The 26,373-nt window shown below is 36.0% G+C and overlaps 1 long non-coding RNA gene across 1 annotated transcript; it reads right to left on the bottom strand.

Annotated features, from left to right (window-relative positions):
* Positions 1-10,543: 10,543 nt before the first annotated feature.
* LOC141594142 (uncharacterized) lies at positions 10,544-12,504 on the bottom strand. The gene is made up of 3 exons (XR_012522017.1): positions 12,282-12,504; positions 11,869-11,934; positions 10,544-11,296 (listed from the first exon to the last, which is right to left on the bottom strand). It is a non-coding gene; the product is annotated as an uncharacterized LOC141594142 (long non-coding RNA).
* Positions 12,505-26,373: the final 13,869 nt, after the last annotated feature.

Below are 26,373 nucleotides of genomic sequence, written 5' to 3'. Positions count from 1 at the left end.
TTCCGACTAAAAAAACCGTTGTAAATACCTTTCACAAATACCCGCACATAATATTCAACAACAGGTTTTAAAAGAAGAACCGTTGTAAATACATTTCACAAATACCCGCGCATAATATTCAACAACAGGTTTTAAAAGAAGAACCGTTGTTACTAACAATTTCAACAATGGTTATGTTCCGTATACCCGTGTTAAAAGTCTTCACAATTTTGGTGGGAAAGATAACAACGGTTTTTTATATTATAACCGTTGTTATATCTTTCCCACCAAAAATTTGTCAAACTTTCCACAACGACTTACTCGCAACAACAACGGCTTTTAACCGTTGTGAATAATTTCCACAACGGTTTTAGTAAATAACCTAACCGTTGTAAATACCTTTTACAACGGCCGCTTTAACAACGTCCGCTTTTTGTTTTAACAACGTTTTTTACCCGTTGTTATAGCCTGTATCTGTAGTAGTGGGTGGGCGCCAAATGTTTTGGTATTTTTTTTACCGAATTAGGTTTATTTAGGTCAAATTGGTCTTATGCGTTATTTGAGAGGTTAGTTACGTATGTATGGTTGATACGTAAATAAATAGAGACGTAAATAAGAGATTGACATAAGAGCTTTGGTGACGCGAAAAACCCTACGTGGAAACGACCGCGGAAAGGGGACGATACCCTTCCAAGGATTGCACTATCTTTGTAATATGAAGGACGAATACAGTAATGGTGCCACGGCTATTTTGCTAGTACAATATCTAGGATTTTATATGTGAATGACCGACCTTTTTCGCTTTCTTCACCTTATATATAGGACTCAAACCCTAGTAGGGTTTAAGTTGCTTACTTGGTATGTTAGTCGAATAACACCCTAGTTGGGCTCTTTTTCTACCGGGTTGTAGGACTTGTATCTTGCTAGTTGAGGCCCAATGCTTCTTGATCTGCCGCCAGCCCATCTGACTCCTTCTTGCTCACGGGCTCCTCAAGGTTGCTGGATTACTTGGTCCAATTCGTCCTTCCTACCTCCTCCAGTGGATCAGTCTTCCCTTGCCCGAATATGCGGATTTTGGTTCAAACACACCCCTTCCGTATCACAAATTCTTATTGAAGACGGACACTATCCGTCACAAGCTGAAGACGGATAGTGTCGCTCTCACAAAATGCAAATGGATAGAGCAAGTTGGGGGAAATGGATACCCCCACTTGCCCTCCCATTTGTATTTTGTGAGAGGGCCACTATCCGTCTTTAGCTTGTGACAGATAGTGGTCGTCTTCAATGAGACGGACTGCTTCCGTATAGCCTCTCGCGAAAAACGTGAGCACGTAGGGGTGTAATCGAGCCGAGCCGAGCTCGAAATTACCTATGATCGAGCTCGGCTCATATTGTAAAAATCGAGTTCGAGCCCGAACCCGAACTCTTGAAATCAACGCTCGGGATCGGCTCATATAATATTTTACAAGCCCGAGCCCGAGCTTTGTTTGTGAACCATTTTTTCGAGCATTATTTTAATTATAACGTAATTTTTGATTTAAAATTCAAATTCAAACGAGAATATTATTCTTTTGTTAGTTTATAATAATTATTATGTAATTTTATCTTATAAACTAGTATTTTGATTTATTTATTTTAGAATTGATACAATTTAAGTAAATATATTAAAAACATTAAGTAATTTTAAAAATAACGAGCTCAAACGAGCTCCCGAGTCGAGCCTTAGTGTGCTCGAGCTCGGCTTGGTTTGGGTTCAGCTTAGTTCGAGTCCGAGCTCGAACTCAGTTTGACCGATCTCGAACCGAGTTTTGACCGAGCCGATCCTAAGAGCTTGTCAAATAGGCTCAGTTCATTTACAACCCTAAGCACGCTCTCTGACCAAACCAGAACACCAACTTACCCAACAACAATCCAACGAATTTTGTCTTTTACCCTGTTTTGTCAGCAAAATGTTCAAAACAAAACAAACGGGGAAGCCTATGTATTATTTAATTATTTTAGGGATACTGACCAAACCAGAACACCAACTTACCAAACAATAATCCAACGAATTTTGTCTTTTACCCTGTTTTGTAGCAAAATGTTCAAAACAAAACTAACGGGGAAGCCTGTGTATTATTTTAGGGACACTACAAGATTGTGGGAGGAATAATTGGTTTAATGAGTATAAACATACAATGATAAATTCCTATATTAACACACACATTTTTTTAAAAACTAATATTATACTCAGTTAGACTATTAATCCTGGGTTATATCGGGCTAATTTTCAATTTTTCAATCAAATTAGTCTTTTTTTTCCGCAAATATTAATTATACATAAGGCGTTAATATTACATGAAAACGTCTCATAAAGTATTACATGGAAAATCGTCTCATACATGAAAGTAAGGTAAGAGGTAAGAAAGGGATAGAAGAGACCTGATGACAAAGGAAATGCCAAGAAAACTCTTTCTTCGGAGAATCCAATTTCTGTAAGAAATGCCAATAATTCATAAATCTAAAGATCATTAGAATGAGCATCATTACAGCTCCCAGTAATCACAAATCCATCATAAATTTCAATTTCTTTTTCATCCGGGAAATCATTTTCAACTACTCTAAATACACTCCATACTCTCAACAACGAACAACCAGAGTATGTGAAGAAGTTTTGGGGTTTTGGAGTAGTTGGGAATGATTTCCCGGGTGAAAAGAAATTGCAACTTATGGTGGATCTGTGATTATTGTGAGTTGTAATAATGCTCATTCCAATGATCTTTGGATTTGTAAATTATTGGCTATTCATAAGAACTTGGATTCTTTGAATTAAAAAGTTAGTTATGTGTACCATTGTAACCTGTAACTTGTAAGTGACTAATAAATCTGCTTTCCTATTCAATTTTTGTGCTTTATTTTTTATAATTTTTTCATTAATTGCATTTGAGTAGCAAAAATCCGATTTCTTTATAAATTTGGTTTTGCTTGGGGTAGTGGTTGCTACCTACTGATTTTGCCTCTAGTTGTAGGGGTTGACATCAAAGATAGATGGGAAGAGCGGCATATGATGGATCAAGGTGGTTGACAAAAAGTGTATGTGGTGAAGGGCATGTCAAGAGGTTGTATAGAGAAGCGAATAGGGCCGTAGATTACTTGGCTAATCAAGGGGTTTACTCGAGTACTATTATTAATTATTTAGATGATCCGAACTATGAATTTCGATCCATCCTTCGGGAGATATTTTTGGGGTTGCTATTCCCCGTGTAATAGCTAGTAGTTAGTTTTCGGGGTTTTGCCCCACATTCATACCAAAAAAAAAAAAAAAGAGGGTTGTTGGGAACCAATTTCTAGTCAAATTCGAGGAAGCACACTTGGAAGCAATATGGCCCAGATGCGTAAAGGGGCGAGGAAGATCCCGAATATGGGTTGATGTCTTGGCAGGCCTAAGTATGGAATAAGAGAGTCATGAGCATCGCCGAATCCAGAGTCTTGTACTCTTGTGGAGCAAGCAAAGGAACCCTAGCTGAGGTCTAGTGTAACACCCGTATTTTTACCACTCTTTTATCATTTTTTTTCATTTTAAGTTACATTTTGCTGGATTTTAAAAACAACCAGACCCCCTCTCGAAGGTTGGTCAAATTTTCACATTTTTATTTTTTTCTAAAAATCACTCCGTTCTAACCCTCTTCTCTAAAAATTTCATCTTATTTAAATTAATTTTAGTAGCCGTGTTAAACATTTTCATCTCAACTTAGACGGGCATAATTCTTTTGTTATTTAACTTATTATCGTGCGTTTTATATACGTTTTGAAGATAAGAATGAGAGGCAATGTAACAGAAGGAGACGGAGCCAAAATTTGACATCAAGTGGACTAGATTTAGCGACAAAGCCAAGTGTCACGTGAGACTCTGTATATCTGAACTGACGTTAGTGCGCTAATAATAAATTGAACTATTTTCAAAAGATATAGTCTTCGTAAAAGTTATAATTTCATATCTATATAATAATATAAAAAGGCATCTTGAGTATCCTTTGAAGTGACACGTGGCACTCCTTAAGCTTATGCCACCTATCATTTCCGATTTATACCGGCCGTATCTATTAACTTACGTTAGTTAGTAACTGAGTCAGGTGACTGTTGTCCTGTCCTATATCTCTGTAAACGCACAAAACCGGCAACTCAAATTCAATGATGCAATTCATTATCCCATAATTAAGTCTCAGAGATGAATTAAATCGTCATTATCTAATTACGTACCAACCCAGCCGTTCATCTTCCACCATAATTGTCGCCCCGTATAAGGATCTTATGCATAAATTGAATGTTCATTAAGATGTCTTTGTCTCTTCATTTTCTTTCATGCATAGCAGCATAGTGCTCTTCCATTTGATAAATTGAAAAGGTTTGCCATTAATTAAGATATATTTTTTTCCTTACTATAGTTATTTAGTCCTTTAAATATGAAGCGTCTATGAGACTATGATTAAGGAACAAACCACCCCATCATCGCCCACGTCGGCTCCATCATCATGATACACGGTAACACGACTACAAACTTCTTTATTCTTGGCCTTCCGATGTTGAAAGATAATTTCCAAGTTGTTATTTTAGGGGGTTTCTTTATAAGAGTACTATTTTTTATTTTTATTTTTAAATTTTGGGTAATTTATAGTCGTAGATAAAATGTGTTGTATTTAGTACTGCCATTTCTAAACTTCTACTGCCGTTTCTTAACCTATATTTTTTCAGGTTTCACATATATAATTGCAGCTTTAATATCTTATATGTATATTGCAAGATTAATGTTTTGCAATTTATCCACTTATTGTTTTCCCATTCCCCCTTTATACGTTGACTAATGATTTTTCTGATTTTGAACGTATGACTATCCCCTTCTAGAGTTCTAGGGAAGAAGTAAGTGACGGGTTGGTAATATACTTGTATCAAGTACGGATATTTAGGCTATTGATTTGGCTCCATTTGCATATTTTTCATTAATAATTTTATTTTAGATCTCTAGGTACCTTATCTTCTACAAGTTCTATCCTATGTAATTTAACAAAGTTAACTGGCTATTGCAGGAAGAGGCATGGTAAAGGGAAGCGAAAAGTCAGAATCCCTGTTTCCTAAAATGGGGCTAAATTTTCGAGTGGGTAAAGTTGTCACCTGAAGGAGTCTTGGCTTGGCATCTCCGGTTTACTTCTCTCCCATCGTCGAATACTGTACTGTTTCTGCATTAGAATGATGAAGAGCTATGTAAGCTCATAGGGCCAGTCATCGTTATTGCCAGTGGCTGAGGTGAGATTGTTAACGCTTCTATTGAGTTCTGGGGTTATATGTTCGATATAGAATTGGATACTGACTGCTTTTGGCTAAATTTAGTGTGTGGTCATCAGGTCATGTTAGGAGTTAGGAGTGTTTTGCAAGTTGATAACTTGACATTGGTGTAATTTTTTGTGGAATCATGTTACTCTAATTGATTATTAAAAGAAATTAATTTAGTCTTCATTTTGACTATAATAGAATGGTCCAACGCAGGCTCCGCAACCACATTTTGCACCCATTATTGGCCTTCACATGTTTTGGTCTATTGTAACCGCTAATAGATAGGGGAAGCCAACAAAGAATTACGCCGTCTTACTGGAGCCATGTCAATTAGTTTTAGGTATTTATAGTTCTTGCATGCAAACAACTGGGTCGGTCATTAACGAATTAATAAAACGAGGTGCACAAAATTACAAGTTTTAGCGGAAGTAAGTGGACAACACAATTATTTGGGGAGACTCGAGCTTATTGTTGATTCAACCTAGATTATAAATATTATCACTTCATTAACCCACCACATAAGCCCCCTTACAAGAGATTTAAAAGTATAGCATTTGAATCACTAACCAAATAAGTGAAATAAGACACAAGTCAAAATCAGATGGGAGCCTAAAACATACTCCCTCCAATTCATCATAATGTTCCCATTTGGGAATGGCACAATACTTAAGAAAGTTGATTATAAAATAATAAAGGACAAATGTGGGGTTGGTGTTAGGAGAGAGAGATGAATTAATAGGAGTTAAATAAGGAGTTGTGGGGCCAAAACATTAAGAAAAGTAATAAAATAGGAGTAAAAGAGTTGTGTGGGGTTTGATTATAGGAGAGAGAAATGAATAAAATAAGAGAAAAAGTTACCAAAAAAGGAAAGGGGAACATTACTTGAATAATCCGTTTTGGGAAATAGGGAACATTATAGCGAATTGGAGGGAGTATAAATTAGTAGTTATTGCGTGCCACCGTCGGATGAATATTGATTATTTTATGCTAAAAAGTTATCACTTTAAAAATATCTAGGTCATTTTATAATACCAATAAGTGGTCAATTTTTTTTACTATAAATGGTCACTTTTTCCAATAAAACGGTTACTTTTTTAGTGATCGAATAGTACGACGGTCTTAATGTATAATTTATAATTCTACATAGTGTACTAATCTATCAATCTAATGCACTTAAAAGAGCTATGCAGATTCCGAATGGCTAGATTTAGATGGGTTGCTTTACGATCCTTGAAACAAGAGCAAAAAGACTACACATCACAATCAAACTGTCTGAAATACTATCGATCATAACAGTCCCGTGAATTTCACGGGCAATAGAACTAGTTGTTTAATTAAACATTATTTTCTCAAGTTAAGAGTAGCTAATATGCAAAATTTTAAAATATGTTATTAATAAGTCTTTTATTAACTCGAGTTTAATGTACGTACTTTAATACTATGTTTTATGCTAGTGTATGTCTTTTCCACATGAGAATACGATAATATATTAAACGTTGATATTGTTTCTATAACGAGATTATCATCGACTTGCGACCAGGCTTAGTTAATTAAATAGTCATGTCTTGTTTGTACAATTACACCATTAGTAGTAAGAAAATTATTTTAACTTAAAATTTTTGTTTAAATATTTTTAATATTTTCAGTTTTTCGAATATAGTTATCGCATATTATTTCATACAAATCTTATAAATTACAAATTGAGTCGATATTAAAACGAATTGCAAACCCGAAAAATTGTGACCCGAATGGACCTTACTCGTCCATTCTCTCCTTTCCTTATAAACACCCAGTTCAACCAAAATTGGTTTCATTTTTTTTCACTCACTCATTATATACCTTACATTCTCATCCTATGTCTAACCCAAAACTAAAAACACATGCCTCCCATTCCCCTTTTGTTTTCCAATTTCGAGTATACCCATAAAACTTAAAATCAATACAATCTCCATCTTTTTCTTTGTGATTTGCATGAAACAAAACTTGAAGAAAGAAAAATAAATGTCAAAGGCTAAGTTATCATACATCTCGTTCAAACCGAGATCTCCAAGTTTTCACCCAACCATTCATCTTTTAATTTCCTGTTCTTTTCATCTATTAAGATATTAGGCCCATTAAGGCCGCCTATTATCTAGAGTTAGGGTTTATCCTAATAGGGTTTATTATATATATTTGCCCATGTATTGAATCACAATCATACAACTCAATAATACAAATCATTTATGCAATTCTCTCCCCTTCTATAAACTTAACATGGTATCAGAGCCTCTTTCTTGAGGTCTCTAATATTCTCTTCCGCTTTCTTACCGGTGAGTGAAAAATTATGACACCAACCGGTGGGATTTCAAAAAAAAACTTTTAATAATTTCTTTAATGAATCCAATTTAAAAAAAAAAACAAAAAAAAAAGTAGAAACAAAATTTCTTCATAAAATTGCTCTTTCTTTCATTCAGCCGTCATGCATCCCTCACTCTTGGCCTTAGACTTATAGGGGGTGTTTGGTTGGGGAAGTTGGAATGGAATGGATTTAATCCATTCTAGTGTTTGGTTGAGTCATTTAAGAATGAAGTTAGAATCCGGATGGATTCTAAATCCATTCCAACCCCCTCTAATCTCATACCCAACCTTTAACCCAAGATTCTAACTTCATTCCATAATGTTTAACATTTCATTCTATTCCAAGGTTCAACCAAACAATATAAACCAAGTATGGGATTTAGAATCCATACCACAATGGTATGAGATTCCAATCCATTCCATTCCTGCCCTTCGAACCAAACGCCCCCATAGTGGAGTATTTTTTGGCAACCGGCTAGATTTAAAGATGTGTACTCATATTAAAAATAATTTGATCTATTTTATCTTTTTTGAAATTTGATTTAAATTCTCCTAAGGTGGTATTTAAATTAATATATTTGGAGTTCGAAAAACTCAACGTTCTCCAAATCTTGAAATTAACGGATAATTTTCCGTCTTATTGATATTTGTCAGGTTCGATTAGGGTTCCTGCAAATTAAATCATTTTCGACAAGTCCGAAAAACTTAACGTTCTTGTTCAAAGAAATTTCTATCGAGTCTTAATACTCGTTTATCTTACCAACCTTGCGAAGAAATTAATGAAGATGGAGAAGAGATAAGATTTTGATTTTCTTGTCACGAAGATGAAGAATGGATGACGGATTTCTTTTTATATATTTCTTTGTATTTCTCCAATTGTAAAGTTCTAACTAGGTACTGCCTTTACGATTGTGGGAGGGTATAAGGATATTAGGCTCATTAAGGCCGCATATTATCTAGGGTTAGGGTTTATCCTAATAGGGTATATATATATATATATATATATATATATATATATATATATATATATATATATATATATATATATATATATATTTATATATATATGTATATATATAGAAATAGGATCCTGTACGAACCTAATGTTCGGTGCGAACTTACGAACTCCCTTTTAGCCATTAGATCAAATCAGATCAAAAGGGCTCATATTAAACGCCTTAAACAGTTACCTCTTCTCTTCTTTCCCGTAAACCCCAACTCCATCACTCCAACACTTTAAACTTTCTCATCGTCATGTCGCCGGAGCTCTGACATCAAACTCACCGGTGCGCCATCCAACTTTACTGTCATCGGTGAATTACCCATTCCTATCTTCATCCATTTATTTCTTCTCTTTGTTCTATCTTCGTCGCCGACCACCACCGTCACAAATGGAGTCGGTTTCCGCTGTAATCGACTCTTATGGACTATAAATTGTCCGATTAGGTTCTAAGGATAACAATTATTTTTGAAGTTCTTCTCCATTTTATAGATCTATGATTAAATTTGAAAAAAAAATATGAGTAAATCTCGATGGTCACTGTGCTCATGAAGGTGCGTCAAACTACTCACGGTGGATCGATGGTGTGAATCTGAGGCAGAATATGGTTGCACGGTGGTCTGAAAGAAAGAGATAGAGTTATGGGGGTACGAGTAGTACAATGACGATGTTGGAAGATGGACGAAGTGATGGTAGTAGGCGACGACTGGTTATAAGGTTGTAGATGGTTTTAGATGGTCAATTAGGATTGAATGCATCCCGGTCATGGAGGTTGATGGATTAGGCGGTGGTACTTGGGTGGCGTGGGTGGTGGTGACTCATGGGTTGAGTGATTTGCTCGGATACAGATAATATTACACTAGGTACACGTAATATTACTCCACATACACAAATCGATTTGTGTATTTGGGGGTATAAACCTGTGTATATGGATAGTTCATGGTGGTGGTGGGTTGTGGTGTGGGGATAGGCATGGTGATCATGGTGGAGCGGTGGATACACAAGATACCAGCTCGAATACACACGGTATTAATGTTGGATAAACAAATCTATTTGTGTATGTAGTAGTAAGACAATGTGTATCTTGTAGTAATACCATGTGTATCTGAGGGTAGTAATATGGGGTATTTTGGTAGTTCATATGGTGCCAGGGACTGTTCATCGGCAGAGCACGGGGGGTGATGTCGGCTGCGGAGAAAGAAGGGTTGGGTAGATCAAGAAAGATGATGTGGTGGTGGTGGTCATGAAAATGGCTGGGCCTGACCGGCGATGCTCAATAATGTCGCCATTCTAATCACTTTCCATGTGAATTATCATCACTTTTCATGCCAATTAAATGTAATCAAGGACTGCATTTAATTCAAACTCGAATAGTCAGGACATTTTCAACTGTATAACATTGTAATCAGATAATTCATTCAATATTTTATTTGTATGTTTTCATGTCTTCCTTTCTAACTGGTTTTTGTGATCTGATGTTTCCTTAATTGAATGCTGAAACAATGTTGTTTATAATGTGACATGAAAATATATTTGCGCTCATACCCTGATTAATATTCTGATGGTCTATAGGCATTAAAAAAAATTAGTAAATTATTATGATTGTTAATATACTAAGACAAAAGCTAGTTAAAAGTAGTTGCAGGCCGTCACAAGTTGTTTGCACAAGGATGACATTAATCTGCAGGAAAACAGCAATTACGCCGAGTTAATTAGGAAAGTACTCCGTAACTTTTATATAACTATATCTGTTGTGTAATTCTTAACGCGATTTGTTAATAAATCGTTAAGCTTGGATCAAACTTTCGGCTCTAATAGTTTGCTCCACATCACTAATGATACAAGATACAATCCCAATTTAAATTCAGAATCACTGAACTCGAAGGAAAATTCGCTTTTTACTTTCTCTAGTGCAAATAATTATAAAATCATAGCAATTACATATATGTAGTTATAAGTAACCCAGTATCCCCAGTTATATCATCAACATTTAGCCATTCATAACATGTAACTATGATAAAATATCAAAATACACATCTCTAGCAGGCTAGATACACTCATCTACTTTGCTAGATACATACCTCTAACTTACTAGATACATGTCTTTAACAAGTTAGATACACTTATTTATCTTACTAGATACACATCTCTAGCAAGCTAGATACACTTCTTTACCTTGCTAGAGATGTGTTTAACTTCATGAGCTATGACTTTGATTTGAATTGATGGCAATGTGTCCTATGATCCTAATGAATTTTGCTGCAAATTGATAAAATAGAATTTTATGATAAAGCAGTTTCTCGACGACAATGAACTTGACTTGGTGGTGAGATCTCATGAGGTGAAAGAAGAGGGGTATGATATTGAGCATGATGGGAAACTCGTCACAGTATTTTCAGCACCAAATTATCTTGATCAGTTAGGCAACAAAGGGGCAGTGATTCGATTTGAAGCTCCGGAATTGAAGTATGAGATTGTCCAGTTTATGGTTGTGGCGCACCCGGAGGTGATGGCGCCAGGGACCAATGGTACACCAATGGTACTGGACTCCCATTTATGTTAAACAGATCATTCCTAATCCCCTCCACAATCTTCTTAGCAGCAAGCTCAATATCCAGCTTTTCGATACTATCAGCAATGTGAGTTGATACGCCTTCCGTCATAATTAGCATTCTGCAAGACAGTCTCACGTTAATAAAAATGATACTAACCGATAAACAATAGATTACTCATGTACCTGTTAAGCCTCTACCTAAGTAAATAATTTGTCTTATTAATGTCTTATATTCTCCAAGTCAAAATCAGTAAACTGGTCTGCTTTCTTATGCAACAATTGGACCATGGTGCAAAGATCAAGAGCAGTTCAAAAGCCAAGCTTGGTCAATCATGTCAAACATGATTGACCAGCATTGATGTGCTTATCCGAATTCCAAACCTCGTAATCAACAAAAGACATACACCAGCAGACCGACTTCATTAAAATGACAGCAAACAAAGGGTATTTGACACAACAAATCACATAAGCATAAACATTTTGTTAAACTCAGATGCGAGGGGAGCATCGCTTTTTTATGAGTTTGTTCAGCAGTAACAAAAAGAGCACATTACATATCAGTTAAATGTTTACTTGATGAATCAGGAACAATTTATGTTATCTCTGAAACCTGATGGGTCTTACTAACCAAGGACAAAGGCCTAAAATAGAGCATAACAAGCCAAATAAACACCAATTTGAATGAACATACCTTTTGTATTAGTAATTCGCGCCTAGCTCGGTAATTCATCACTCATCAGTGCTAAGGTTTCAGTTGCTACCATAAGACAAAGCTCTTAGATTACCGAAAACTATTACAATATGTGAAAGCAAACTTTTGATTATAACCTAATTTTTCGCTTACACATGGTATTTCTGCCTAGGTTTGAAATTGATTTACAAAAATCAATTACACACCTGATGAAAATATAAATTTCAGATTTTATAAATCCTAAATTTTTCAATTATAACCTAATTTTTCGCTTACAACACCATGATTTATCACAAAATTACATTAAGATTTGATAAAAACTAAACAGATCTAAAAATTGTAATTGAATCCTAACCTAATTTTGATTATAACCTGACTTTATAATTGTTTAAAGAATAAGAATTGAAGCTAACCTTTTTTCTATAATAATAGACTGAAATCCGTTCTTGGGAACGGTGGTAGAAGCGGCGCTGTAAGTGGTGGCTGAAGGTGGAAGTAGCGGTCGGCGGTGGAAGTGGCGCCTACTGTGGAAGTTGAACGTTTGTGGTGGAGGGTGTCGAATTGTTTTAGTTGGCCAGAGAAATAAGAAGGGGAACCTAGAACGACTTTAGTTAGTTCGCACGGTTCGCATTTTACTTTACTTTAGTTAGACTGACTCCTATATATATATATATATATATATATATATATATATATATATATATATATATATATATATATATATATATATACGCCCATGTTTTGAATCACAATCATACAACTCAATAATACAAATCATGTATGCAATTCTCTCCCCTTTTATAAACTTAACATCATCTTAAGGTAACTTTATAAGATAATACCAGTTCTTTTTTTATTTAATTTGCTATTAATTTTAATCATAAGTAAACTTACATGCATGGGAATTTTTATAAAATCAGACTCTTTAAGTTTTAAAATCATCAAGTATATAAAATTTACATGTATGTCTTTACATAACAAGATATTAGTATAAAAAAGCGAGTTCCTAAAAAGTTAAGAATTATTATTATTATTTTCACATGCATGTCAATTTTTAATTAGATCTTGCCTTAAAAACAAATTCTACTTTAAATAAAAAAAAGGGGTTTATTAAGATTATTATCATGGTGTAATCGCAAGTTTTGATTGTTGTTGATGGTCTTCTGCCGTGAAGGTCTCAAGTCCGACCTTTGATCAATGGACTTTAAATAAAAAAAAAGGGTTTATTAAAATTATTTTAGTACCTGGCGGACAGAATCGGACCCGACTTTCCCGACTCAACGGAATCATCTCAAGTCCGACCTTTGATCAAGATTGAAAATCCCTTTATAAGGGTGGGTAAATTAACAAGTTTATTTTATTTTATTTTATATTTTTGCATGTCAAAATTAGTTGTTGCATGTGGATGATTTGAGTTTATGCTTGATAGTATGTGGTAGGTTATGCATTATAGAAACTTTGTCATAAATATCATGGGTTAAAATTAAAAAAAAAAAAAAAATTGAGAATAGTGAGAAGAGTGAAGACTGAATGGTGTTCAGTTGAGGAGAGGTTGATTTTTACAAATTTTAGCTTATTTTGATTTACATATACTCCCTCCAATTCGTTATATTGTTCCCATTTGCTTTTGGCACGATACTTAAGAAATACTATTAAAAATGAATAAAGGACATTGGTGGGGTTGATGTTAGGAGAGAGAGATGAATTAATAGGAGTTAAATAATGAGTTGTGGGGCCAAAATAGTAAGAAAAGTAATAAAATAGGAGTAAAAAAGTTATGTGGGGTTTGATTATAGGAGAGAGAAATGAATAAAATAAGAGAAAAAAGTTACTAAAAAAGGAAAGGGGAACATTACCTGAATAATCCGTTTTGGGAAACAGGGAACATTATAGCGAATTGGAGGGAGTAATTATTTTGATTTCCAAAACAACCTTATAATTAATAGTGGTATATTTTGAGAAGGGTGAGGCCAAGACCATTGGTCAAACATGGGGACTTTTTGTACAAATACTATAGTATATATATAAATAATTATATACCTATACCATATTAATTTTATAAAATAGGGACTACTACATTTTTCGTTACATAGACTGTTTTATGGGGCGAATTTGGTAAATAAAAATTTAATATAGACTAAATTTACTTTGGTTGTGATGACAAACTCGGGGACCTATTCAAAACTTATTTTAGTATCTGACGCGAATTTTATAAAATGACTGATAAGGTTACTTTTAGTGTTTCCTTCTCAAATGTTATGATAGTGTGTTATTAATTGTTTTTTTATGTGATTTTCTTTTAACTATGTATAATTTATGAAACCTATGTAATATTATTTCCATTTATTATTTTGTTTATTCAAAGGCAATGTAATTTAATTATTGGATGCGAGACTTAACCATCGACACCCCCAAAAATGTAATAATTAAAGACCTAGTTTATATATTTACGAGTAAGTAAGAGTAATTTTAGCACCTCAGCAATCGCTTAGGCCAGACACACAATATCGTTAGTCCAGTTTTAAATTTTAAGATTGTATCGACGTAGAGGAAATTTATTATTTGATAATAACTACTACTACATCGGTTTAAGGAGGATTTGGAGTAAAAATTACATTTATCTATGTTAAAAAGATTTGGCTAAAATAATCCCTTTCGAAATTTCTCAATCAACGCATTTTTATTCAAATTGTGATTTAGAGGCAAATTTTCAAAGACTTGAATTTTTACTCAGTTTTAGATAAACTCAATTTCTCTTCGCCTCCTTATCGTTGGCCAATTATGGAGGTACTAAATCGGAATTTTGAAACAAAGGTCTCTTAACATTTTGATCAAGTTTACTTAACCAGGATTGTTCAAATTTATGGGATCAGTCAAGTGAGTAACCTGATGGAACTAGGAGCGGTTTTTAATCAATTAATTACCAAGGGTCTAAGACCGTCCCTTAGTTAATTGATTCAACTTGGTTTGATAGTCTTGTGAATCACTCGCAATATTAACCAAGTCGATGGCCAATCCCCGCCTTATAAATAGGGACAACCCCAATAAGGAGACTATTGTTTGATTATCTGCTACATGGTTCCGGCCAAAGGTTTATAAAACAAAAGGAACTCAGTTGGAAATGGAAATTTTAACACATAACGTTTTCAAAATGAATTTTGGAAATATTCGATTTTTCTTGGGCATTTTTAGGGCTGAATTCGAAAGCTCATTGAGCGGGAAAGCATGTTATTACTATTGTGTACGTAATGACATGAAAGAATAGCAATTAGCTTAACCGTATAAAACTCTCCTCTTTTTCTTTTTTTTTTTCGATAAAAAGTAAGTATATTAATAAGATTGTAACCATACATCGAGTTGCACGGGATTCCCCATGACCTCGTACATAACTTAAAAGGCCCAAAAGAACTGTCTCAAACCGGCCCAACTACAACTCCAAATAAACAGCCAGAAACAAATATAACCAGATCAAACGACATCTTCTATCATCTTCATTCTTCACTGATTTTCGTTGATCTCATCTGCTGCATCCTTCAATCGCCAATAAAAATCCTAATTTTCCCCAATTCATCTCCTCCTTCTTCACCATCATCTTCATCACCTTCAACTACAACTACTTCTTCTTGCTCCTCCACCACCACCACCGCAACAACCACCTAAAAAACCATCTTCATCACCTTCAACTACAATCATCTTATTTTCTATGTAATCATTTTTTATGGCAACAACGCAAGTATCATAAATTAAAGTAATTAGCAGTTGGGTTGGTCAAATTGAATGAGGCAAGAGCAAAAAACGCTAGATTCAATTTGGGAAAAAGTGGAAAACCAAACCTCTCAACTGCCTTAAGGGAGTGGACGGCGGCGAGATCGAGGGTGGAGGTCGTCTGGGTGGTAGATTTGTCGGAGGTCTGTCGGTCGTCGGCCGTCTGTATGGTCGAAGAGGAGCTTGGAACTTGAAAGAATGGAATGTCGTGAATGAGGGAGTTAAAATTTTGTTTTGAGAATTTCCAACTAGCCGTGTTCAACTTGACACGGACCGTGTCCGTCGTGTCTTGGCCGTGTCCAAGACGTGTCGTAATTAAATTTAAACCAAGGACACGGTCCAACACGTGTCGGAATCGTTTTGAGGCGTGTCCTATGACAGGGTTGTCGTATACCTATCAAAATAACCAACAGGACTAACTAATATAGCTAGGGAAGTCGGGTCGATCTCCACAGGGAGGCAAGGGAGGCAAGATATCTGTAAAGAGTCCGTCTATTCGGTCACAATACGGGGGTTTTGATTTGGTTTTCTAAACTAAAGGCTCGAAGGAAAAAAGGAATAAATAAGAGCAATAAAAGTGTAGGAAATAAGAATAAAAGTGATCAATAAAGAGAGAACATGTCGGGGTTTCGGTTTACTACGGTAGTCTAATGACTCAGCTGCAAATAGTCTAAATAACTTCCCGTGCGACGGATGTTGAAAGGTCCTTCCGGTCCACTTTCTATCCTAGATTTCCACTAACTTAACTTTCGTCCTCATTACGGTAGTCTACACTCTACTGTTCATAGTAGGTCTATTTAGTCCAATCTTCCGATCCAGGATTAAATTTAACCAGATTAAAGGGTAACTTAGAAGCGTGCACTCAACTAAGTCGGTGATACAGTTAAATTGCCAAAGAAACAGAGTCTCATAAATAATTCATCTAACCTATTCGCTACATCGTCACAATTCTACCGTAGATCCCCTATTCCCAACATGAATTAAATTAGCTACTCATACTATCAATATTGTCAAGATTAATAATAATGAATGAACTAACAATAAACATGTTGAAATTATAATAAAATTGCATAAACAAAGATTAGGGCAGAAATTAAGGAATAGAGAAACAAGTAATTAAAGCAACTAATAATGAAATTAAGATTAAAAGAGGAAAAGGATTACAATCGTGAGAATTCCGGCGTAGAGAACAACGAGATCCAAGCAAAATAACCCGAAAGCAAAAGTTACAGTGAAAGTTTAGGGAAAGGAGAAAGCAGCGTGATTAAGAGTGCTAAACAGTGAAAGATAGATAAAAGATGATAAAAGATGTCTAATAACCTAATTACTAAGTGCTTAAATAGAAAATAGCGAAGTCTATTAACGAAAATAAGTCATCACGGATTAATTAAAGCCCGTGAACCATCAAACCTCTCGATCGAGTAGTTTGAGACTACTCGATCGAGAACTTCAGTGAATAAACCACTCGATCGAGTAGAAATATTACTCGATCGAGGAACCTTGAATTTCAGCAATTCGATCGAGCACAGCAGATTACTCGATCGACCTCCTCAGCTAATAAAGTACTCGATCGACCAACAAATGCACTCGATCGAGTGTTATTCCTCTAAGACAGCTCCAACTCGTTGTCGACTGCTTCGTAGACCTTTCCTTCACGCATCCCAATGCAGTATCTTGCTCTGAAAATCCCGTCTCCTCAAAATGTATGCAAAACAAGACGAAAATGGTACGATTCCACTACTTTCACGTTCATTCTTGTAAAATAGATAAGACGAACCAAAGTAGCCATTTCTGGGCATAATGCAATATAAACAGTACAAAAGTACATAGAAATACGTGCAAAAATAGGCTAAAAATACTATACAAAATGCACGTATCAAATCTCCCCAAACCGAACCTTTACTCGTCCTCGAGTAAACTAAATGCAAACTAATCTAATGGAACGGAATGAAAACTCAGAGCTAGCTATAACTTGTCTACTTGAACCAGTTTAATGCAACAAAAACTAACGGTTACAACTGTAGCAGTCAATACACAAACGAGTTATAAGTTGTCCAGAAATAAAGCTGACCTATCGACCTTGCAAGACCAACAAAATCGGACTCTCACGTGGTCACTCTTCTCTCATGAAGCAAAGGGTAAATTATATGTAAAAGAGAGAAAGAGAAAACAGTCACTCACCTAAACTGCGACTTACATAGCATGCATGCAACAAAAATGAAAGACGATTCAAGTACAAATGCACACATTCCAACCAACAAATGTCCGTCACAACCGAGGGCTTACAAATAGTGTGGGAATAATGAGGTTCAGGTGAGAAAAGGCAAAACAAATTATGGAAATGTGGAGGTAAAAGCGTCAAGTTAGTTCCTAAACAGGACTATATAAGACCGTCCGAATCTCAACTGTCTGAAAAATAAACACAAGTGCCCTTCATTTGTCACACAACTCTATCCAAAATACACTATCTCCTCAAAAAAATGTAAAATAAGACGGAAGAGTGAGACCGTCACAACATAAAAGTGAACATACACGGTCTCAATGAACTACCAGACAACAAATTTTGAATTTTTTTTTCTTCTGGTTTTTCACGTGAATTTGATTTTTTTCATTTTTTTTTCTTTTTTCGTTTTTCTTTTTTTTTTTTTCCTTTATTCACGTTTTTCCTTTTTTTTTTTTCATTTTTCAAACTTCTTTCCTTCATCCTCCACCAACTCCAATCAAAATAGACACGAGCCAAACCGCAGACAGAAAAACATACCACAAAAGACATACTAAACTAGCTTGATTAGGCAGACTCGGTTTTGGATGTAGCTAATGGGTCAAAAAGGCTAGATTTGGCTAAGTGGAGCTAAATGGGTGAAAAATGTAAAAAAAAGGGAAATTTGCAAGCACCTCCCTGCATGTGACACCGACCACAAACCCGAATGTATGCATTTTAACAAGAAATCGATTGTCATAATTGTGCAAAAATAATGAACATGCTATGCAAGGAGTACTACTCTCAATTCCTATGTAAACCGGTCATGAATGTCACCAGTTATAAGGCTCTAAATCTCAGAAATTGTAAGTAGGTACCCAATTTATCAGGTCAAGTCTAAACTGTCAGCTAAATTTGAACAAAAACTCGTAAATTATGCGCAAGACTTAGCTAATAACCGTCAATGAAAATGCAAGGCTCAAGTAAAATGACAAGTTAAAGTGCAATATCATCACGGAAATCAACCGTTCCGACTCAACCTATATGCAAAAATAAACGTGAATATTTTTGGATTTTTTTTTTGGATTTTATGAAATAAATAAATACAATGCAAGCTGAAAATAGAAACATGAATGCAAAACCAATGCAAATGCAGACTCAAAGGATGCATTACCCTCCCCAAACCAAAACGGACAACGCCCTCATTGTCCTCTAGCATACACCAGCATATATATATACAGAGGAACGGGAAAATACAACCAATAAAGGGAAAAATAAAGAAAATAAAAAAAGAGACGAAAGAAAATAAAAGAGAAAGAATAGACATACAAAACACGAACTTCCCCAAACCAGCCAGAAAATTGGGGAAGTGAGTAGACCAGTAGCTACTCGTCAGCCTCCTCGTCCCGCACATCCTCCACCGTCACAGTGTAGTCCGGGTCCACCTCCCGCTCTCTCCTCCTCCTCTGCTCCTCCTGAGCTCTCGCCGCCGCCGCTACTGGGTCCTCGTCCTCCTCCTCCTTACTAGCAGACTCCGGGTACCCCTCAGCTGGGTATCGGTAGAAGAAAGGGTGTGGCCAACCCTCTGGGATCGGACGATGTCGCCTCATGTGATACTCGTGTTGGAATATGTGTCCTCTGACAATAATGCGATCACAACTGTCGATCAAGATGATCTCATGTTTAAATCTCATTTTAAGAATACATGTGGGATGTAATATTTTACAGTCAACTGGTCCACACATATCGGTAATGATTGGCTGACTAGAGTTTTACATTACTGTCGTGCGACGGTGGTGATCAGTTGATCCCCTTAGGTCATAACCTAAAGGGTAACACTCTTAATTGATTATTTAATTGATCGTATGTCAATACGGATTAATTAAATTGCTTAAAATTGACGGACGATTTTGTGAGTATTATTGACTTATCTTATTGTAATTCGATTAAATAAGATACGGTCTAAGTAATCAAATTGTTTTATTACTTAGATAAAATTATTGTTTACGAAACAATTGAAACTGAATGAATAATTTATTATAAATACAAGACGTTGTGATTTATAATTGGTAAACCGTTTTGGCACAAGTAATTATGAATTACTAAGTCGATTTTGTACATGACGTATTTTTATTAATACGTTGATTTTTAATATGTTAAAAATACATAACAATTTCACATGACTAGTAACATGTGACAATTGACAAATGACAAATATAAAATGGACCTCCCATTTTATGTAAGTGCCGAAAATTGGAGGGATTATTAGGTTTAAATTGTGTTAATTATTTTTAAGTGGAAAACATGATGATTGCAACCTAATATAGCCATGCATACCTATGATTTCTTGGGTAGAAAAACTTGCCCATGCATTGGCTCTCCTTTACCCTCCCCACCGGTTTTCAAAGGGAATAATAGAGAGTTTTTCTCTCAAATTATTCATTCACAACTTTACATATTATTTCTAGTGTAAGAAATATAAAAACTCTCTCTACATCTTATGAAAAATTAGAGAGATAAAATCTCCAAAAATCCTTCCTCTTGGCCGAAATTACAAGAGACAAAACAAATATTTTGGGTCAATTTTAGTAAGATTAATATTGTTCTAGTTCTAATAATATTAGTCTTTTAAGAGGTTACCTTGGGTATTCACTTTTGGGAGGGATTCTTTTTTGGATCCTTTGTTCATCCATATAAGGAAAGCTCAAGAACAAGTGAGAAGGAGAACTCATTTGTGCCCAAAATCCGAAACTCCCATAGTAAGAAAGACGATTTCTTCTCTATTCTTATTCAAGTTTGCATGCATAAGATCTAGTTTTAGTTTTCTGACTAAATTAAAATGTCACATATATGAATATGTTAAATAATGAGATTAATAATTTAACAACTCGCATAAAGGGAACATAGCAAGAGCCATGTCCATCTCCATACGAGCATGTCTCTCTACAAGCTCAATCAACAAACCGGCACGACGTCCTTGGTCCATGACCACGGACGCCTCAAAAGGTGGAAGACGTACAAAATTAGTCGGGAAAACCGGCTGAGCCTGTGTCTGTGTCTGGTCTGGCGCAGTAGTGGAAGTAGGGGTCGGGGTAGGAGTAGCCGTGGAAGGCTGGCCACTCTTAGAGGGTGTAGACCCCTCTCCGGTCTCAAGTCTACGCCGCTTCTTAGAAGCGGCTAAGGTAGGAGGTGGTAGGATCGGCAGGTGGTACTCAGGTAAGCGAGGTGGTCGGACGCCCTGTGCAACAGTGGGCAAAGGGACAAGATGAGGTAGGGTGGTACAAGGAAGGTCCACGGACAAGGAACTACCTATCTTCCATGTCCGGAAGTCTGAAGTCAGCCAGGTCTGAGAGAACATAGAAGTTAGGCCCAGGTACCTATCTCCAGCTATATACGGTAGGTCGCGAGGCAAGGCAGGGAGGAGAGAATGGGAAAGAAAGGTGGCTATGCCACCGCAGACGATAGTGCCCGTGGTCTTCTCTCCCTGGGTCTGAAAGTACTGGGCGCTCAAGTAGGCAATGTTGAAGGCAAAGGGGCCTTCGCTGTCAATGTTCAGGTAACCGCCCAAAATGGAAAGCTCGGTGTTAGTGATGTTGTTTGGCTCCTTTCGGCCAAAAATGGTACTTCCCATCAGTCGGAGGAAGTAACGGGCAGGGGGAAGGTGGACCTGAGCGAGCTTCCACTCGGGAAAGTTGGTCTGGGCCAAGGTCCGCCAAAGCAGAAGGAGGACCTTACTAGGGGCGGTAGTGACGCCCCTAGAGGAAAGGTCAAGTCTAGTCCCAAACTCCTCCTAAGTCAAATCAAAAGTCCGGTTGAACAACCGGAAAGACACAAAAGTACTAGTGGGGGCAGCATCGTGTGCCCCGGAGGAGAAGGTAAAGGAGCTGGAGAACTCAAGGCGCAGCTCCCTAAAGGTACGGCCACTCATAGTGATAAGTCCGGTCATCCTCGTGTCCCTCAAAAGCTCACACACCGGCTCGTAGAAACCAAGCCTCTCAAGTGACGTACGACAAAGGAAACGGGTAGGGAGAAACTCACATTCAAATAAACGGTAAAATCTAGAGCTATGAATAATGTTAACAAAAATTACTTGGGGGAACTCGGGGTGCGAGTCGAGGGTGTCGTCTCCTCGAATAGTAACCGTGCCAGCAGAACCGCTAGCAGCAGGTGTGGAACGACCACGGCCCCGGCCTCTAGAAACTGAAGTAGAAGACCGTCCACCGCCGGTACGAGGTACTAGGGCCGCCCTGAAAGCAGCTGTGGCTGCAGGTGAACACGCATCATATGTGCTCATCGTAGCTGAAGTAGAAGCTGTAGCTGCAGCTGCCACAGAGGAAGCAGCAGAAACCACCATAGAGGAAGTAGAGCTAGCAGCAGTGCTAGCAACAGCAGCTGTGACGGAGGTAGTAGCTGAAACAGAGCTAGCAGCAGCAAAGACGGTACCAGCAGCAGTAACCAGAAAAACAGAAGTAGAAGCTGTGGTACTAGCAGGTGCGGAGACGGTAGTAGCAGCAGGGACTACCGTCTTAGTCGAGGATGGACTGACAGTGGAACTGGAAGAAGGCATAGAGCTACTGTCCATCCTAATCAAACAAGGTAGAGGAAACGATAATTAATTGACAAGTAAACAGCTACAAATTTCCCCAAACAGTCGAAATGGTTGACTGAACAAGCCCTAGTTTCAAATTTTTACCTCAAAAATTCGAATTAAGCAGATAACAGAGACGGGGTAAAGGGGAATGATCATCAAATTAAGCATTAACAGTAGAAAAATCCCAATTTTAGTCGAAAATATCGACTGTCATGAACCCTAATCACAAATTATCGCGAAAAATTCGAGACAAACATGTAAACAGCGGTGAGGTAAGGGCAATAATCATCAAGTGCAGCAATGTAGACAGGAAATCACAAAAACAATCGAAAATTTCGACCAAAATCGTCTACCCGAAACCCTAATTCCAAAATTACTTCATAAAAGGCAAAAATTAATGCAATTAATTAACAATGAAGTGAAGGAATTACTTACTTGATGAAAGATACCTACAAAGAAGCAATTAATCGACAAACAACAAGGCAAATTAGACGATTTATCGAGCAAAAACCGCAAACCCTAATTCCTCCAATTGACCGCAAAAACGAATGAAAATCAAGGGGGAAATATGGGGGAAATGTCGGATTAAAAGCAAGGAACAATTTGTAGGTGTTGGATTTGGTAATGGAAAAAAGGATTATGGAGGATTTGGGGATTTTGTTATTGCAAATAAGGTGAATGAAGAATAATAAACGAAATAAGAAAAAGAAGGGAGATTAAGGGACACTTCCTGCGTGTGATAACCATTTTCACTCGATCGAGTGATTTTAAATCACTCGATCGAGGAGCTCTAGCTTCCATCCACTCGATCGAGTAAAATTAAACTCGATCGAGAACTCCCTTATTTTGCCAACTCGATCGAACATATGCAAAACCCTCGATCGAACCATTTTTCTGCAATATCCTCTCGATCGAGTACAAAAAGTACTCGATCGAGTGCTTTACCTCGTGTAAATCCTCGAGATGCGTTAAAGTTTCCCCAAACCAGCATAAAAACAATCGCAAGCATATCCCAATATACCAAATACAAAAAGTAACAGTCTATAGTCTCTCTACCTATGCTAAAAATGTCTAAATTCTAATTGTCCTAATAAACGCAAAAAAAACAAATCCAACGGAAATTAAAATTAGTTTTTACAAATTGTTACACGGGGCATTCCCCGCTCACTTCTCAAAACAATTCAGTAGCCCCTCGGAGGGCTTCTGACTGGAGGACGTCCCTTCAGCATTATCGACCGTCCTCTTCATTCTCCAAGAGCTTGAACTTGAAATATTAGGAGGAGAATAGTTGACGTCCACATACGCACGAACTTTTCTCGTCCTTATTCCTTTCTCACAAGCTTTAACATTATCATTCCCACTTTGACTGATCTTAATTGCACAACGACCATTGACATCTCCTATATTTTCATCTGTACCTGCAGCAAGGAAAACAGACGAACTTTCCTCCTTTTTGCTCTCAATCTGAGGCGGAGGGGTCACCATAGCAGCACAAAATTCCAAATTTTCATCTGGAATGTCAATATGAGGGTCAGTAGAGGTAAGGGCATTGCAAGGCTGAGCTTGCATGGGAGCCCTTCGAGACTGAGACTGATGGAAAATCAATTCCTCGTCCCCAACCTGAAAAGTCAATGTCTTGCCCCCGACATCTATCACTGCACGAGCAGTGAATAGGAACGGTCTCCCTAAAATAATAGGGGTGTGAGTATCTTCGGGGATGTAATGTTGGAATATGTGTCCTCCGACAATAATGCGATCACGACTATTGATCATGATGATCACATGTTTAAATCTCATTATAAAGAATACAATTGGGAAGTAATATTGTTACTGTCAACTGGTCAACATATATCGGTAATGATTGGTCGACTAGAGTTTGACATTCGTCGTGTGACGGTGGTGATCGAGTTGACCCCTAGGTCATACCTAAAGGGCAATACTCTTAATTGATTATTTAATTAATCGTATAATGTTGCGAGTTAATTAAATTACTTGAAAATTGACGGACGATTTTGGAAGTAAAATTTACGTATCAAATTGAAATGTGATTAAATGAGATACGGTCTGAGTAATTGAATTGTATCATTACTCGGATGAAATAATTGTTTAATGTAACAATTAAATTTGAATGAATTGTTATAAATACAATCGGTTGTAATTTATAAATGGTAAAATATTTTGGCACAAGTAATTATGAAATTACTAAGTCGATTTTTGTATATGACGTATTTTTATTAATACGTTGATTTTTAATATGTTAAAAATACATAACAAATTTATGTCACATATGACATGTGACATATTGACAATTGACAAAAAATAAAATGGATTCCATTTTATCATTAGTGGACCGAAATATGGGAGTGATTAACAAATTGTATTGTGTTAATTAAGATTAGTGGGTTTCATCATTATTTCCCATATAGGCTTGCATGCCTAGAGTCTTTTGTGTAAGAGCACAAAGGCCATGCATAGGCCAATTCTTACCACCCTACCCGGTTCTCCCTTGGATAGAACAAGGGATTCTTTTGCTTATTATTATTATTCACCATATGAAGGGTGGATAACAAGAAAATTATTCATTCTTTTACAAGATAAGTTTTAGAAAGAGAAAACAAAATAATCTTCCATCTCCTCTTCTCCTACACGGTTTTAAGAGCAAGACCAAAATGTTTTGGGTCATTTTTCTACTACATTAATATTATACTAGTTCATGTAATGTTAATTAAATTAAGAGAAAGCCTTGGGTATAAAGCTTAGGGAGAGATCCTATACTTGGATCTTGTTCTTCCATTTGGAGAGCTCAAGAACAAGTGAGTAGATGAACTCACTTGTGCCCATAAGAACCGAAATTACAATGTAAGGGTGATTTCTTCTCTATTTTATTATATTGTTTGCATGCATAAAATCCGTATTTAATTTTATGACAAATTAATTTTGACATATAAGAGTATGTTAGTATGTATATGAATCTACATTTCCTTCAATCGGTATCAGAGCGCCACGGTTGTTTGCATGCAAATTGGTTAAAAGTTTTTCCGAGTTATATGAATAACAAATAAAACTTGTAAAATTTGTGTTATTATGATATATCACGAAATTATTACATGCATGTTAATATTTATGGTCCTAAAATGTTTTAGGATATTTTGGTTAATTTTTCGGATTTTTATTGTTCATATTTTACAATAATGGCATTTAAATGTGATTTTATGAGTAAAAATGTCATTTTTGGTCGAAAATTAGCTATACTTCGAATTTTAAGTTGATTTTTGATTATGTTGTCACATATATTATTTTGAGATAACCTGTAAATTTTCATAATTTCTGGACTTGTTATGCTCGAAAAATGAATTTCTCATTATTAAATTCGGATTTAAGTGAAAAATAGGTTAATATGAGTTAAATTTCGAATCTGGTCATAGAAAATTAATATGTTGTCACATGCAATTTTACAAGATGTGTGTAAAATAATTGGCTATAAAGAAGTCTTTTTGCATGATTTATGAATTTTTGAAGAAAAATGGCATAAATAGTGACATTATTAGTGAAAATTAATAAAAACATAATCTATGACTTAAGAAAAACGTCTAATGTTGCATTTTATTATATTTTTCAGATCTAAAATTGAAAAGTTAATGAAAATAATTTTTCCATGTTTTTATGATTATTTTAGTTAAAATCGATAAACCGCAACATTGTTTTTCCGGAAAATTTTCGAAATTTTTAACCTAAGATTTTGAACATTATGAGTGTCATGGAATTTTTCCAGAATGTTCATGAATTTAAATTTCAAATTTTGAATTTATTTGAAATTTTTGGATTTATTTGAAGTCTAATAGCTTATTTTTGTAATTTTTGGTCCATTTATGAACAATTTTGTAAATGAAAGTTAATTATGGTCAAATTATTAGTGAAGACTATATTTTGAGTCCTAAGAGGTTAGGGT

Source organism: Silene latifolia, chromosome 8 (genome assembly GCF_048544455.1).
Source record: "Silene latifolia isolate original U9 population chromosome 8, ASM4854445v1, whole genome shotgun sequence".
In the NCBI taxonomy this organism is placed as follows: Eukaryota; Viridiplantae; Streptophyta; class Magnoliopsida; order Caryophyllales; family Caryophyllaceae; genus Silene; species Silene latifolia.
This window is presented reverse-complemented; position numbering and strand designations above follow the sequence as displayed.